Genomic DNA, 15,833 nt, shown 5'->3' with positions numbered 1-15,833 from the left:
GTACTCTTCATGTGATCAAAAAAATGCTTGTGGAATTAAATAGGAGGGACAATTAAAACATATATTCTTAATTTACTACTTCACTTTCTCTTTTCTGACATCCTAAAATGATCCTTTTAATATCTCTTCACCCCTTCCAGGTTAAACTTCTCAAGGCCGTCTGTATTTGGTGCCCTCTCATGCCACAGGCACTCCCTGAATTCCTGTTTAGCTTCAGCTACTGTCACTCTACCAAAACTACTTTCACTAAGGCCATCAATAGTCTTTGATTGTTAAATGCAGGGATTCCACTGGGTTTTGTTTTCTATGACTCTCAGTAGCATTTGACACTGTTGATTGTGCTCTCCTTGAAATACACTTCCTCTTGGTATTCAGACACCATGCTTCTCTGACTTGTTCCGCTATGTACATCTTTCTTCTAACCTTGTTCACTGTCCTCAACAAATATGTGTTATTCTCAGGGTTCCATTGTTGGCCCTTTTCTCTTCTAACAGTCCTCTCTCCTTAGGTTATCTCATTCATGCCCATACATTCAATCTCTATCTGTTTAGCTAAGGATTCTGACATTTTTATCTTTAGCTCACAACTTTCTTCTGGGATCTGGACTCCAAATATATGCAACTGTCTAGTTCCTATTTCCACTTGGAGTATGAAAGTGACCTTAAAGTCAACATATCCAAGACTGAACTTGACCTCTCCCATAACTGCAGTAATGACACAGCGAGAACATGCTCCCCGTTTCAAACAGCAGCAACAGCAGCCACATGGTCAAGTGCTCAAGCCAGAAACACAGTAGTTTAAGTTTGAGGCTGTATACAAATGACAGCTTAAACTTAGTTAAGTTACTTTTGTTTCAACTTACTCCTAAAGAAGCAAATCATATGGTAAAAATAAGCTAAATAGACAGCTAGGGAGATTCACTTTCTTATTGGTTCCTTTGTACCTCATAAAAGTGTGTGTGATATACAGTGGGCATAATGGCCAGACTGAGTAAAATGTTCCCCAATTATCTTCAATTAAAAGGTAATTGAAGTGGCACACACTGCTTTGTATCAGTGCCCATTATTGCACTCAGTGAGCCAAGCCACCCAGGTGTAATGGGCAGGTTCCAAGCCTTGGCTTGCTTTCTGTGCCAGCACTGAGCCTGACTTTCCTTCTGGAACCTGTCCTGCAAATGCAAAGCCTGGAGGTTTTCCACGTATGTCTACTTAAGGCCTTTGTGGAAAATTCTAGCCACATTTGACAATTATCTTTGACTCTTCCTGTTGCTTATCCTTGACACCCAATTAATTACTGAGGCTTATTGTTTATAGTGCAAAAAGACCTCTCACATTCATCTAATTTCCACCATTATTTATCACCTGGAAGACTGGTATCCCCATTTCCACTCTTGCTTTCCTCAAATCCATTCACTATAAAGCAGCCCGAGTGATCTTTTGAAATAACAAATATGTTTGTATCACTGTTTTGGGGGAATTTTTTTGCCAAAGATCAGGACACACTCCCTTACTATCAGACCCTTTTCTTTCTAAGAAAGTAAAAAATATTCAGAAATTCAACAGAGAGACATACTAAGAAGTGGGTTTGTATTTTATTTTATTTTTGCCTTGTTGGATTTAAAGTCAAACTGTGATGTCTCTACCTTGTGTTACAGTATCACCTGGTATTAGATTGTTTTATTTCAACTGAATTGTACAAATGGGTTGTTCCATTTCAGTAGGTCCCAATTCCCCTCAGTTTATGAGACCCAAGTTATATGCCTGACCCTTAAAAGTTTTACGCCAACACTGTATTCCCTTTTGTGTATACCATTTTTCTTCTGCTGATTAGGTGGTACTAATAGAGTTTTATGATCCTATTATCTCACAGAGACACTAATTGTAACATTAATTGGATTAATTACATTAATGTATAATTCCCCAAACCCTTTGTTGATTTTAAATCTTTTACTGTTGTCAGAGGGGTAGTCCAATAAGTATATAGGATACCTTGGAAAGCAAAGCTAGATATAAGCTAACATCACTATGGATGTACTGTATACTATTTAAAGGAGGAACACTGACAAGTAGGGCAGTTACTAATAACTGGAATTGATGTGAGAATAAAAGTGAGCTGAGTCTATGGACCCCTGTACAGCTTACTGTGATATAATACCTGCTCAGCCTGCTCCAGGCAGCTGCATAAGGGATTTCGAAACTGTTTTCGGCTGTGGTGCTAATCACAGGAGGGAGTAAGTAGTTTAGCACAGCACCATACACGCAGGCAGCTACTGCAATTCAGATCAAGATGTAAGTGTTCAGAACAAGCCATCCCTATATGTGCTTCTGTGGTCTGTGAATTATTTTAAGCTAAAGGCAACCGAGACCCTGCAAGCTCAAGAGAAACTTTTGCCCAGCTTAATTACCTAGAACAATTTAAATAGGGGTGTTGCCCTTTTTGACCCATCCATACCATATGGCAGGCAAACTACTAATTACTGAACATCTGCTCTTCTTATTGTCCTGCAGTGACCTTCCTCCCCTCTAAATTCCCAAAGCACCTTTATCTTATCCTTAGCTTAGAAAGCCATATATACCTCGTTTTATCTTTTCATCCCTCAACCTCTCATGTATGTGGGTTCTCTGTCTCTCTCATTTATGTATGGTTCCCATACATATGTATGTAATTAAATTTGGTTATTTTCTCTTGTTAATCTGCCTTGTGTAGATTTGACTATTAGACCAGACAAAAGAACCTAGAAGGGTAAAGGAAAGTTTCTTTCTCACCTACCAGTAGCACTTCATACCAGCTGATTACTGCTCACCCCAAAGCTGCCACAGTAAAACAACCCTGAGGCCTCTAGTATGAGCTGGCAGGTTAAGAATTCTTGCCAAGTCAGACTCCTGGATCTGTACCTGCAGAGACTGGTGGAAGCAGAGTGGTAGGAGTTTGTTTGTTTGTTTGTTTTTCCTAAATTTAGATTAGCAGGAGAAAATATTTGTGAAACCTTGGTTATTTTATATGAACACTCATAGGTTTTATTAATTCTCTATTTCTCTGTCTGGTTTCTCTTATTTCATCTTGTCATGTGTCCTGACACCATGACCTTTATCACTAGTGAAAATATTTTTTCTCTGGCCTCCACTATCCAGAAGGTATCCTTGCCAGGGTGCACTGTGCTCTATGTCCAGCCATGCCAAGCTCTCAAAGGAGTTTTTGGTGTCTACCCATTTCCTCCCAGAGAAGGTAAAAACGGCCCCTTGTTCTTGTTCTTCATCAGTGAGAGGATGCGTCTGCATCTGGCAGGCAGCCAAGACGTGGGTAGGCTATGGATCCAAATGTGGTGAATCTTAACATCCCATGCAAAAATGAGGAGGGACCTGTGATTCCCTGTTTTGGAATGGCTGTTTCTAACTCTCAAAGTGAACTTTATCCTGTGAGGGTTGTATCTTTTAGCACTCTGTTGGGGATCCATCTTGCATCCGTAATTCTTATTGGTTTGAGTTACTATTAAGATCCTACTTGTGAAGGCCAGATGATGGGTCCTTTGAATTGGAAAAACTTCTAAATTGGAAAGAAAGAAAACATTTTAGAGAGCTCTCATATTGTTATAATGGCTAGTCATCAAGGTTTCTTAATAAGATAAAAGGACAGAAATTAGAAAAAAAAATCAGTGTCTACTCAGACCCCTTCCTGTTTGCCTTCAGACATTGCAAGTACAATTGTCCTGCACTTAAGAAGAAGGAAAGGAAATAATAGCAAAATCTTACTGAAAGGCAGCCTAAAACTTTTATGTCCTAAGAACTCAAGTTGCTAACTGTCGTGTTGGAAGCTCCAGAACGTGGCCAGACAGACATGTGGGTGAAGCTCCACATACAGCTAGCGTCCTGCCAAACTGCTGCCAGCTTTCAAGGAAATTATGGCCTAAGATTAGACTCTATTATGAGGAATTTTCCAATTAGATCATTCAAAAGTGTACTTAAAAAGCAGGGGCTGCCAAATCAAGTAATCAAAATGAGATACCTTTTAAAAATATATACATACAGGGTTAAAACAAAGAGAAAACAGAAAGGAAAATCACAGGGCTTGTTCCAGCATGGTGGATATTCATTTACTGTATTTTACCATGTATGTTGTGCACTCTTTTGCCCAAATTTTTGAGGGAAAAATAAGGATGCGCATTATGCATGGGTATAATAACTCCATGTATAACTCATTCAAAAACATGGTTGTGCATTATACATGACAAAATGCAGTATGTTTATATGTATGTATATTTATTGATTTGAGAGAGGAAGAGAGGGGGAGAAAAATTGAAAGATTTGTTGTTCTACTTTTTTTAAAGTATATTTTATTGATTATCCTATTACATTTATCCCATTTTTTCTCCCTTTTATTCCCCTCTGCCCTGCACCCTCCTCCCACCAGCATTCTCCCACCTTAGTTCATGTCTGAGGGTCATACATATAAGTTCTTTGGCTTCTCCATTTCCCATACTATTCTTAATCTTCTCCTGTATATTTTGTACCTACCATTTATGCTTCTTATTTCCTGTATCTTTTCCCCCCATTCTCCTCCCTCCCCCTCCCCACAGATAACCTTCCATGTGATCTCCATTTCTTTGATTCTGTTCCTGTTCTAGTTGTTTGCTTAGTTAGTTTTTGTGTTTGTTTTTTTTAGGTTTGGTTGTGGATAATTGTGAGTTTGTTGTCATTTTACTGTTCACAGTTTTGATCATCTTCTTTTTCTTAGATAAGTCCCTTTAACATTTTGTATAATAAGGACTTAGTGATGACGAACTCCTTTAACTTGACCTTATCTGGGAAGCATTTTATCTGCCCTTCCATTCTAAATGATAGCTTTGCTGGATAGAGTCATATTGGATGTAGGTCCTGGCCTTTCATGACTTGGAATACTTCTTTCCAGCCCTTTCTTGCCTGTAAGTTTTCTTTTGAGAAATCAGCTGATAATCTTATGGGAACTCCTTTGTAGGTAACTGTCCCCTTTTCTCTTGCTGCTTTTAAGATTCTCTCCTTATCTTTAATCTTGGCTAATATAGTTATGATGTGCCTTGGTGTGTGTTCCTCCCTGCGTCCAACTTCTTTGGGACTCTCTGAGCTTCCTGGACTTCCTGGAAGCCTATTTCCTTTGTCAGATTAGGAAAGTTCTCCATTATTTTTTCAAATAAGTTTTCAATTTCTTGGTCTTCCTCTTCTCCTTCTGGCACCCCTATGATTAGGATGTTGGAATGTTTCAAGTTGTTCTAGAGATTCCTAAGCCTCTCCTCATTTTTTTTTTGAATTCTTGTTTCTTCATTCTGTTCTGGTTCAAAGTTTATTTCTTCCTTCTAGTCCAAATCATTGATTTGAGTCCCGGTTTCCTTCCTGTCACTGTCAGATCCCTGTATATCTTCCTTTATTTCACTTTGCATACCCTTCACTTCTTCCTCTATTTTGTAACCATATTGAATCATTTCTGTGAGTATCCTGATTACCAGTGTTTTGACTTCTGCATCTGATAGGTTGGCTATCTCTTTATTGCTTAGTTCAATTTTTGGAGCTTTGATCTGTTTCATTTGGGTGATATTTTTTTTTGTCTCCAGGCACCTGTTACAGTAGTAGCCTTAGGTATGCTAAGGGTGGGGCAACCCATGTTACTGCGTGGTGGTGCTGTATGTGGGGGAGGGGTCCGAGAGGGAGCAATGGCACTTGCTCCAGTCTCTGCCGGATTTCAGTCATTTCCCCCACTACTCACAAGCAAAATGGGCCCTTTTGATGCTGATTCCTGATTGGGTGGGTTCGTGTACATTCTAGGATCCTGTGGGTCTCTCCAACAAACTCTCCAGTGAGGCTGGGAGTTTCTACCACTGCTGCAACCCACACAGGTTTTTACAGTCAGGCTTTATTTCCCCATGCTGAACTCCGGGTTATGTAGTCTGTCTCTCTTCCCAGTTGTTCCTCCTGGTTTATCCACATGCAAATGTGGGACCACCCAACCACCAGCTGCCATCTTGCCCATCCTGGTCCTCTAGCCACTGCCTTACCGTGAGTCCTCTCTGCCCCAGCTGCATGTCTCCACCCCTCTTACTGGTCTGGGTGAATGTTTCTTCTTTACCTGATTATCGGATTTCCATACAGTTCTATTTTCTGGCAGTTCTGGGTTTTTTTTTTGTTTTGTTTTTAAATTCATTGCTGTCCTTCTTTTGGTTGTTCAAGGAGGCAAAGTCCATCTTGGCTGGAAGTCTGTGTTGGTCCACTTTTTTATTCAGTCATTGGTTGATTCTTGTGTGTGCTGTGACCAGGGATCAAACCTGCAACGTTCGTATGTTGGGACAGCCCTGTAACCAACTGAGCTATCCAGCCGGGGAAAGGTAGATACCTTTAGATGGTTATTTCCTTAAATTTGGATCAATGAAATGCATATAAATGAAATTAAAACAAATGTTTTAATACAGTATTGCCTAAGGTTGAGTGAGCCAGAATGTCCTTTTCTTAGTCCCTCAACATTAAAAGGTCCTGAACAAGTCTGCTTCTATTTATTTCAGTTTGGAGAAATGTAAAAAGCTGGAAGACAGAGATTACAATGAGAAAACCTGACCAGAACTTGCCTGCAGCCACAGTTAGGCAAGTTAATCAAGTTAAAGATTGACAAAAGGGCCAAGGTCTCTTGGAGGGATCCCTTGCTGAGGACCCAAAGCCTTTTCACATTAGAATGAGTAAAATGGTCAGGGGATAGAAAAGAGAAATTTCCAGAACTCTTTGATATGAGATGTCCGTGATCTGTGGTGCCAAAACCCACTGGGGAAGCCCTGACTCAGGCTACAGTTAGATTAAAAGAATATAGATATATAAGGATTTAGAAAATTATGAAAATTGGGATTTTTAATAACAAGTCTTATGTAAAGAAGTTATGTCAACTTTACCTGAATATTTTATGGGAATGGTGATTATGTCTGTCTAGAAACACATCTCTTATCCAGTATTGTAAAACCAAAACTTATTGATAGAGTCCTAATGGAGGCTACAGTTAAGAATGTAAGAGTTGATGAAATTAAGGCAAAAGTTTATAGGTGAATTGGTAAATTTTGAACAGGTTTTAGTGAAGTGTCTCTTGTACCTGTTTGTATTATGAAAAGACAATGTCCCTCACTGTGGGGAACATTCCCCTGCCTAATATTATAAAACAGAAGGCATATAAATCTATCCTTCAATATTAATTAGATGTGCTAAGGAGAAAAAAATTATAGCTTCATTGAAAGATTTTATTCTAAAAAGCTTGAAATGTTAAAGAGATAAAAGGTACCTAAAATGAAAAACTATAAAACTAGTGTTATTTCTCACAGGTGATTGTCCTTGGATCTTTTTACTACTTGGTTTGACCAATCTAAGGGCCATGATTAGAGGATTTCTTAAACCCAGCAAAGATTCTCAAAAGTTTTTGTAAATAGCCTATCTACTAAGCGTAGAGAGAGAGGGAAATAAAATTTCACATATTCCCTTTTTCCCAAATCTAGACCAATTGGTTATTGATTCTTGTTCTCCTAGTTCTAGCTCTCACCTGTGTCCTAGGGGTGAGTGTGGCTTTCTGCCCTCATGGGACGTGCAGGCTGTCAGAGGGAATGACTCTGGATGGTGATAAATGACACCCTCTTGAGTCCATGGAATAGTTGAATGCCTACAGAAATATTTACTCTTTGTTTTAAGCTGAAACCTGATGAGACAATTGAAAGGATTTAATTACATTTTTATCAGAAATTTGGCAAAATTGGAAGCTAATGATTCAGAGCCTGATAGGAATGTTTTAAGTCCTCCTCCCCTAAGCTGAAATAAAACTACCCAGAAGGAAAGAATCAAACTAGGAATATATAATTGACAGGTAAATCAACCTACAATGTCACTTAAATTACAACTCAATTCTTTGAGGAACTGAGAACAGTTGTTCTTATCTTACAAATCTTTGTGAAACCATAAATGCAGATCTAGAAATAGTTCCTAGTCCACCAATCTTTACCATCCTCAGTTTCTAATAGTGAAGGAAAAAAGGGGTGAGGGTTAAGTTTTTTTTATAAGTACAAATGGCTATAGAAGCACCCTTGCCCAAAATCTAACTGTAGCTTCCATAAGATTGCTTTTCTCCATAAATGTAAATAAGAAAAAGCTTTACCTATATAAGCAGGTAACCTTAATTTATTCTGTCAGAAAGAGTTTGAATCCAACTGCTGTTTTACATTATCATACCCATCTCACAAGAATCATTTATTTTAAATTATTGATTTCAGAGAGAGAGAGAAAGGTGGGGAAAGAGAAGAAATGCATCAATTTGTCATTCCGCTTATTTATGCATTCATTGGTTGATTCTTGTATTTGCCCTGACTGGGGATTGAACCCATAACCTTGGCATATCGGGACAACACTCTAACTAACTGAGCTACCTGGCCAGGGCCTCATGAGAATCATTAAAACAAAGACTATGAGATTTCAGGAAAACATGTTTACCAGGCATTTAAAGGATATAACAAAGGATACAGATGACCAGTCAGATGAGGGGATGCATAAGGAGAGGTCTAGGAGGTTCTCAAGCACAGGTGCTTCTGTCCCCGTGAGGCTGAGCCATGTCATCCTCGAGGTATGGGGATGTGGTCACAGTCCTGGAAAGTTCTCTGAACCACATACTATTGGGATTTTTATGAAGGCTTTACGTTGTAGGCGTGGTGGATCTTTTAACTATTTTTAACCCTTTTCCCTCTCAAGAGAATGGGGAGCAGGGCTGAAAATTTCAATCTTTTAATCATGGCTCAGTTGTTCCACTAACTAGCTCTCATCCAGGAACCATCCAGAAATCCCAACAGAGTCGCCTCATTAGAACAAAAGATACTTCTGTCCCCCAGGAAATGGCAAGAGTTTCAGGAGCTCAGATTGAGGCAGGATCAAAGACCAAATATTAGAACAAAAGGTCCTTTTAGTGCTATTGCCACTTAGGACATTCTAAGAGTTTTAGGGGCTCTATGCCAGTAACAGGGATGAAGACCGAGTATATATTTTTTTATTAGTCACAATATCACATCTATACATCCTTACTGGGACATATCTCAAGGACAAAAATAATTACAAAGAAATATTAATCTGCCCTGGTCAAGTTGCTTAGTAAGAGTATCATCATGATACTCTAAGGTTGTGGGTCATGGTACATATAAGAATCAATTGATGTCTCTCTCTCTCTAAAAATCAATTTAAAAAAGAAAGATAAATGTTTTCTATAATCATATTGTTAGTAATAATATTGGTATTGTCTATCCAGAATTATATATTTTTAATTTTAATATTATATAATAATATATAATTGGAACACATCATATATAATTATATACATATATTTTTTACTGGAACATATGAAATTTGTAAAAATCCAGAGTCCATATAATGATAACAATGACAGGGGAAAAAAAACACTGATTCCTGTGGAGAACGCTAGGATACCAATACATCATTCTGAAAATAGAAAGTAAATGAAGAGAGTGGAAGAGGTATTTATCTTGCTCTCCCTATAAGAACTGTACCTTAGGGTAACTTGAGGGAATAGAGGAGAGAAAGTTTCTCCATGGAGAAATATTCCAGTAAATAAATAAATAAGCAATGGTAAAATGAAAATATTACCAATCTGCAATCCCTAAAGAAATCGTGATGATCAGTGGCTGCCGACATCACCAAAGGAGAGACACTTAGGCTTGTCTGTCTCCTGACTTGACTCAGTGAGATGTACACAACACCTGTGAGGTCTTCCTGCTTTCCCTGCATTGACCCTGAATCTAATCAAGTCTCTTACCTAATTACCAGTTTTACAGAAAATGTAGGAGACAGAGGAACATGTTAAATAACACCATGAGGATGTAACCAGGGAAATCCAAAATAAAGGCAATGACCCAGAATAACCCAGTTTTTTCAAGAAATACATTTAAGAAAAAAAAGATGGTGACCTGTTATATAGTTTAAAAGACTTAAGATACAATTCAACCAAATGTAGTGGGTGAATCTTGAGTAGATCCTTATGTTGACAAATCAACTTTAAGGACATTTCTTGAAACAATTAGAAAAATATTAATTTTAACTGGATATTTTGAAATATTTATGATTGGTTTTTAGGCATAATAACAGCATTGTAGATAGTTTGAGTCTTTCTTTTTCAGAGATGTATACAATAATAAGAGTTTTCTTTAGTGGTTCTACCATGAGGCATTTTACCTTGTGCCTGGGGTACACGTGACATTCTGTTTGAAATCTGAAAGATGAGTAGGAATCGATTTCAACCCAAATGTCACTTATTCTACTTAACTGTCCCTGAATCCCCAGCTTCTTTTATTATGTAGTGTCATAGGTACCTTAAGTTATCCCTTCTGATACCAAAATAACTGATTATGCAAGAATTATGTAATGTCTTCTGTGGTAATAATATATAACACCCCATGAAATCAGGCACTGTCCATTTCTGCCTCACCACTGCATCCCTAACACATTATGCCCACTAGGCATTTCAGTATGTTTTTATTGAATGAATGAAATGTCATATCCCTGTGTAAGAAGAGCGTATGGTGGACTCCCAAGTCCAGTGGAATGCCAAGGATTTACAAGGAAGCAATATCCCTGGATTTAAATCTTGACTGTCATTTACTACATGAGATTGAGTTAATGGTTTACCACTTCCTCTAAAAAAAAAGATTGTTGGGAGAATTAAGATAACACATTTAAAGTTTCTTATCTATAGTTTTGCTTTCTGTGCATTTAGTTACCTGCAGTTAACCATGGTCCAAAAATAGTAAATGGATAATTCCAGAAATAAATGACTGATAAATTTTATTACAAGCATGGTAAAATCTCACATTGTTCCACTTCTTTCTGCCAGGGATATGAATCATCCTTTTGTTCAGCATATCCATGCACTATACTCTATCTGACTGTTAGTCATTTAATAGCTGTATTATCCATCAGATAGACTGTCATATATTGCAGTGCTTATATTCACGTAACCCTTACAGTAGCCTAGTGCTATGTCGTAATGCCTATGGCATTCATCTTATTTTATCACATAGGCATTATGTCATCTCACATCATCACAAGAAGGATGAGTAAAGTGTCACATCATCACAAGAAGGATGAGTAAAGTGCAATAAGATTTTGAGAGAGAGAAAGAGAAACCACATTCACAAAACTTTTATTATAATGTAATTGTTTTTATTATTGTTAATTTCTTACTATGTCTAATTCATAAGTTTATCATAGGTATGTATGTATAGAAAAAAACAATATATATAGGGTTGTTACTCTGCATGGTTTCAGGCATTTACTGGGGGTCTTGAAACATATCACCCACAAATAAGGGGGGGTCTACTGTGCAGAGAAGAATCTAGCAATTGTTCACTACTATTTAGTTATTCATTTATTCAGAAACTGTTCAGAAAACCAGAGATTTCATGGTGGATGAGAAAGGTGATATCGCTATCCTCATGGAATACTCTTAGTAGGGGAAGAATTAATAAACAAGTAAATGAATAGGATAATGCTGGGCAAAGCATATATATGCTATAAAGAATGAGAAGACTCTTTTTTAAGATTTTATTTATTTATTTTTAGAGAGGGGAGGGAGGGAGAAAGAGAGAGAGAGAGAGAGAGAAACATCAATGTGCGGTTGTTGGTGGCCGTGGCCTGCAACCCAGGCATGTGCCCTGACTGGAAATCGAACCTGCGATGCTTTGGTTCACAGCCCACGCTCAATCCACTGAGCTACGCCAGCCAGGGCAGAAGACTCTATTTTAAATAAACTAACTTGAAAATAATTCTCTGAGGCAATATCTGAAAACAATGAAGGGAATGAGCCCTGGCCAGTTAGTTCAGTTGGGTGGAGCATTGTCCTAATACAGCAAGGTTGCAGTTTCAACCTGTGGTAGGGACACATACAAGAAAAAAAAACAGTGAATTCATAATTGACTGAACAAAGTAATGTCTCTCTCTCTCTCTCTGCCCCCCCTTCTCCCTTTGTCTCTCCCCCTACCCTTACCTCTCTCTTTAAAATCAATTTTAAAAAAGAAACTTTAAAAAAACTCCAAAAGGAAGGGAATGAGCAATGCAAAGATGTAGGGAGAAAGGGGACAGTAAAAAAATTAGCTTTTCTATAATAATCTACTATGATTGTGGATTTATTTTTCATCACAGTTCTATCATTTTTCTGCTTCATATATATTTTGAGGCTGTTATTCAGAGCATACAGAAATAAAATTATGCAGTCTTCCTGGTGAATTGAACATCTCAACATTATGAAGTGAACTGCTAGTAATATTTTTGCTTTAAATATATTTCATTTATATTAATATATCTAGACCAGCTTTCTTTTGGTCAGTATTCTCTTGGTATCTATTTTTCCTACTTTTTTCCAACCTTTGTATATATAATTTCTGTTTATTGTTTATTGTAAGGCATGTTTCCTCTAGAAAAATGCCCATCTCAGAGTGGGCACTCAGAATATTTGCTGAATAAATGAATTTGTTGAATGAAGACAGCAGTATGTCAGTTGTTGGGGAAAGTTAAGATCTCCCATAAATAGTTCTTCAGTGTTTCAATTGACCAACTCAGCTGTTCAAATGTATGTAAACAGTACCCCTTTCAAAGAGCTCTTAGAAACTTTTGACTATAAGTCTGTCTCTTCCTCCACCCTGCTCAGTGTTATGATGTATTTCCTTCCTTGCTAACCACAAGGCAACTGGGAAGGGGGTAGAACTCAGTTATAAAATAGATCCTATAATTTTACATGTTAAGCGACTGGGGTATGGTGGTAATTTCCTATGGTTAGTGAACACTCTCCCTCTTTCCTCCCTTAAACTCAGTTCTTGCAAACAACAAAGTAATACTAAAATTCTATTTCAGCAATCATATTTCCCACAAGTATTAAAGTATTCAGGTAAAAACAAGTACCATTGTGCCTTGGAGAAAAGTAAGCAAGGAAAAGAATGATAGATGAGTGCTGCTGTTATTGTTGTTGTTAGGTAATAATTTGACTTTTTATCTGATATTATCTTTCCCATCTCTGGAAAAAAACATACATTGTCTCAGTTGTTGCTCTTGTTCCTCTAGAATGCCTCTTCTCTCTCCACCTACCCAAATCTTGCTGCCTCCTTCAACATCAAGTAATGTTTACTGATAACAGTGTATGTTTACACAAGGCATAAGATATTGTTGGTGAACAAGGGAACAAGTGTGTCTTTCCACATTGCCAGGTTTATTAGGGGAGGCTTCCTTAATAAGCCAATAGAGTCACATGCAGATTACACACAGAGAGGGAAGCTTACACAACTGAATTCTGTAGAGAGCATTGGGTGTGAAGTCACTGCCAGTGTCTGCAGGTGAAGAAGAAGGCATCAGTCTCAAGCCAGGCCTCTGAATTAGGGGCACATGTCCAGTGGAGTAGAAGTCCACCAGGGGTCTGAGCATGATCCATGGTACAGCCAAGCTTGCGCATTGGGTGGTCGGAGCTCTGAGTACTTATAGCCCACAAGTGGTGAAGGTCCCACTCTTATCAGTGTCCTGATGGAGTCCTGATCCAAGCATGCAGACTTGTGGTTTGCAGCATTCTGGGCCCCTTTCAAGGGTATTTCTGTTACAGCCCATTACCTCGGTCTTGATGTAGCACTTGATGCAACCGTCATGGCTCACAGTGATTCCATATTGGATTGTCAAAGGTGTCCAAAAAGTCCACTCTGCTCTTGCTGTACACAGATATGGACCTAGCGTGTTGCAATTTAGGTATGTGGATAAAAGGTATACATGAAAAACAACTATAATAAATGACTAAATAGTGGGTGTTAACTGAATGATTTGAGCAATAAAATAATAAAAGAGTTCAAAAAATCGAGGAACAATTATGGAAGAACCCTTATGTAGAAGGTAGAATTTGTATTGGACATTTTTGAATGAGAAAGATCTAGGTAGTGGGATTTCAGTTGAGACCAAATGTTTTAAAAATGAAGAGCAAAAGTATTAAAGAAGGCATGCTTATGGCATAGTCTAGAAACAATGACTAGGCTAATTTGGCGGAAGTTGGGTTTTTGGAGAAAAGTGATAACTCAAAAAAAAATAGGTAATGCCTGGAAATACCCATTGCAACCAGAATTGGAAAAAAGGTGATACGTTAAATAAGACTAAGGAGCAAGAACATTATTATGTAGGCAAAGGAAGCCATTTTGTGTGTGTGTGTGTGTGTGTGTGTGTGTGTGTGTAGAAAGGGGTATAATCAGAGTCATGCTTTACAACAATGCCAATTACATGAGGATTCAGATGCACTGTCTATCAGGGAGAGGGAAATAAAGAAAATAAAAAAAAAGGCCTCTGTTTCAATGCAGTAAAAGAGAAATGGAGGTACCAGTACTGCAAAAAGTGAAGTGAAAGTCAAGAAAAACGAGTTGGGTTTTGTACATGAAGAGTTCCTTGAAGTCTCTTTCTCAATTATTCCAATCTGTTTTACCACCTCAAAACATGGTGACTTAATAAGAATTTATTATCCTCACAGTCCTGTGGGCTGGTTGGATGGCTCTTCTGCCAGTTTTGCAGGGCCCCCTCATTTAGTTGCATATGTAGTTGGCTAGGTTGGAATGCCCACTGTCAACTAGGGGACTCAGAGAGGTCCTCTGCATGGCCTGCCTCCCTGTGCTATGATAACTGGCTCTAATGTGGTGGTCTCAGGCAGCATTCCAACAGGGCAAAAGCTATCTGCTGGTGAAATGTCTTGCCTTAATTGTTTTCAAAGTTTAACAAGTACATCTATGACGGGGACCCATTGTTTTGACCTAATCACTATTTCCTTGTGAAATGACCTTGATGCCTAAAATGACATCAAAGTTAAATTTTATTTATTCATTCATTCATTCATTCATTCTTTTATTCATTTAATACCCAGGTCTTTGAAAGGCAGGCTTCCTTTAATTAAAGTTTTACATGTATATAAAGGTTCTCCTGACATACAAACAAACAAAAGATATCCTTCCTACTTTTTATGTATTGAGAATCAAATAATTCAAGTTTTGGGGCATCTTATTTGAACTTCTAATAACAGCGTATCAAATCCATCTCTTTCCAGATAAAAGAGATTGTTACATTGCCCATTTTGAAGTCTAATATTCCTCATAGTTCATGCCATCCACAATTTTCTTCACTCTCTGATTTTCTGACTCAGAAGTAGAAATGACGATTTGAGATATTCCTCAAAGATTAGTTATTTGTGAAAAATAAGCAGGGATTAGCAGAGTAAGTACACCTCAATGACCTCAATTATTACAGGCTTAGAGTAACAACATATGAGGATTTAATAAGTAAGATGTAAGTTAAAAATAGCTGACTGACAATGTCTGAAACTTTCTTGGAAAATTTTGTTTGGGGTCAAATAGAATAAATAAATTAGAGATTGAAGTCAATTATAGAATATAGTACTTTTTACTTAGGTGTTTTATTATGTGACAAGGTAACATTTAGTAGTTATTTTTAAATAGTTTTTGTAGTAGAAATCATACCTGACTGAATCAAAGGCTCATTTCAGCTCTCTTCTTGCCTTGACAGGGTATAGCGCATCCACAAGAAGAACACGCTGATGGCCTTCTTTGTCATGTGGTGATGGTGACTGGAATTACAGAAACAGTATCCAGCAGAAAATAGGTACCTTACTTCTTGGGGGCTTTAAATGATTTTTTAAACATTCTCTATTAAGTAGTTATAAAGGTCACAATGTTTTTGCTTCAAATATCTGGCTCTCTGAATAATATAATGAAAACTTAAAAAAAGCTTTGTATTTCTAAACTTTTAAACAATGCACAAATTCCA

The 15,833-nt window shown here is 37.7% G+C and overlaps 1 protein-coding gene across 2 annotated transcripts in view; it reads left to right on the top strand.

Moving 5' to 3' along the window:
- ETNK1 (ethanolamine kinase 1) overlaps positions 1–15,833 on the top strand; it is a 113,383-nt gene that overhangs the window by 2,143 nt on the left and 95,407 nt on the right. For both annotated transcript variants that reach the window (XM_045829317.1, XM_045829318.1), the window contains exon 2: positions 15,573–15,668. The gene's annotated coding sequence lies outside the window, so the exon portion shown is untranslated. The remainder of the gene's footprint in view (positions 1–15,572; positions 15,669–15,833) is intronic.

This window comes from Phyllostomus hastatus, unplaced genomic scaffold (genome assembly GCF_019186645.2).
Source record: "Phyllostomus hastatus isolate PE091 unplaced genomic scaffold, TTU_PhHast_1.1 phas_scaffold_93, whole genome shotgun sequence".
NCBI classification, from domain to species: Eukaryota; Metazoa; Chordata; class Mammalia; order Chiroptera; family Phyllostomidae; genus Phyllostomus; species Phyllostomus hastatus.
This window is presented reverse-complemented; position numbering and strand designations above follow the sequence as displayed.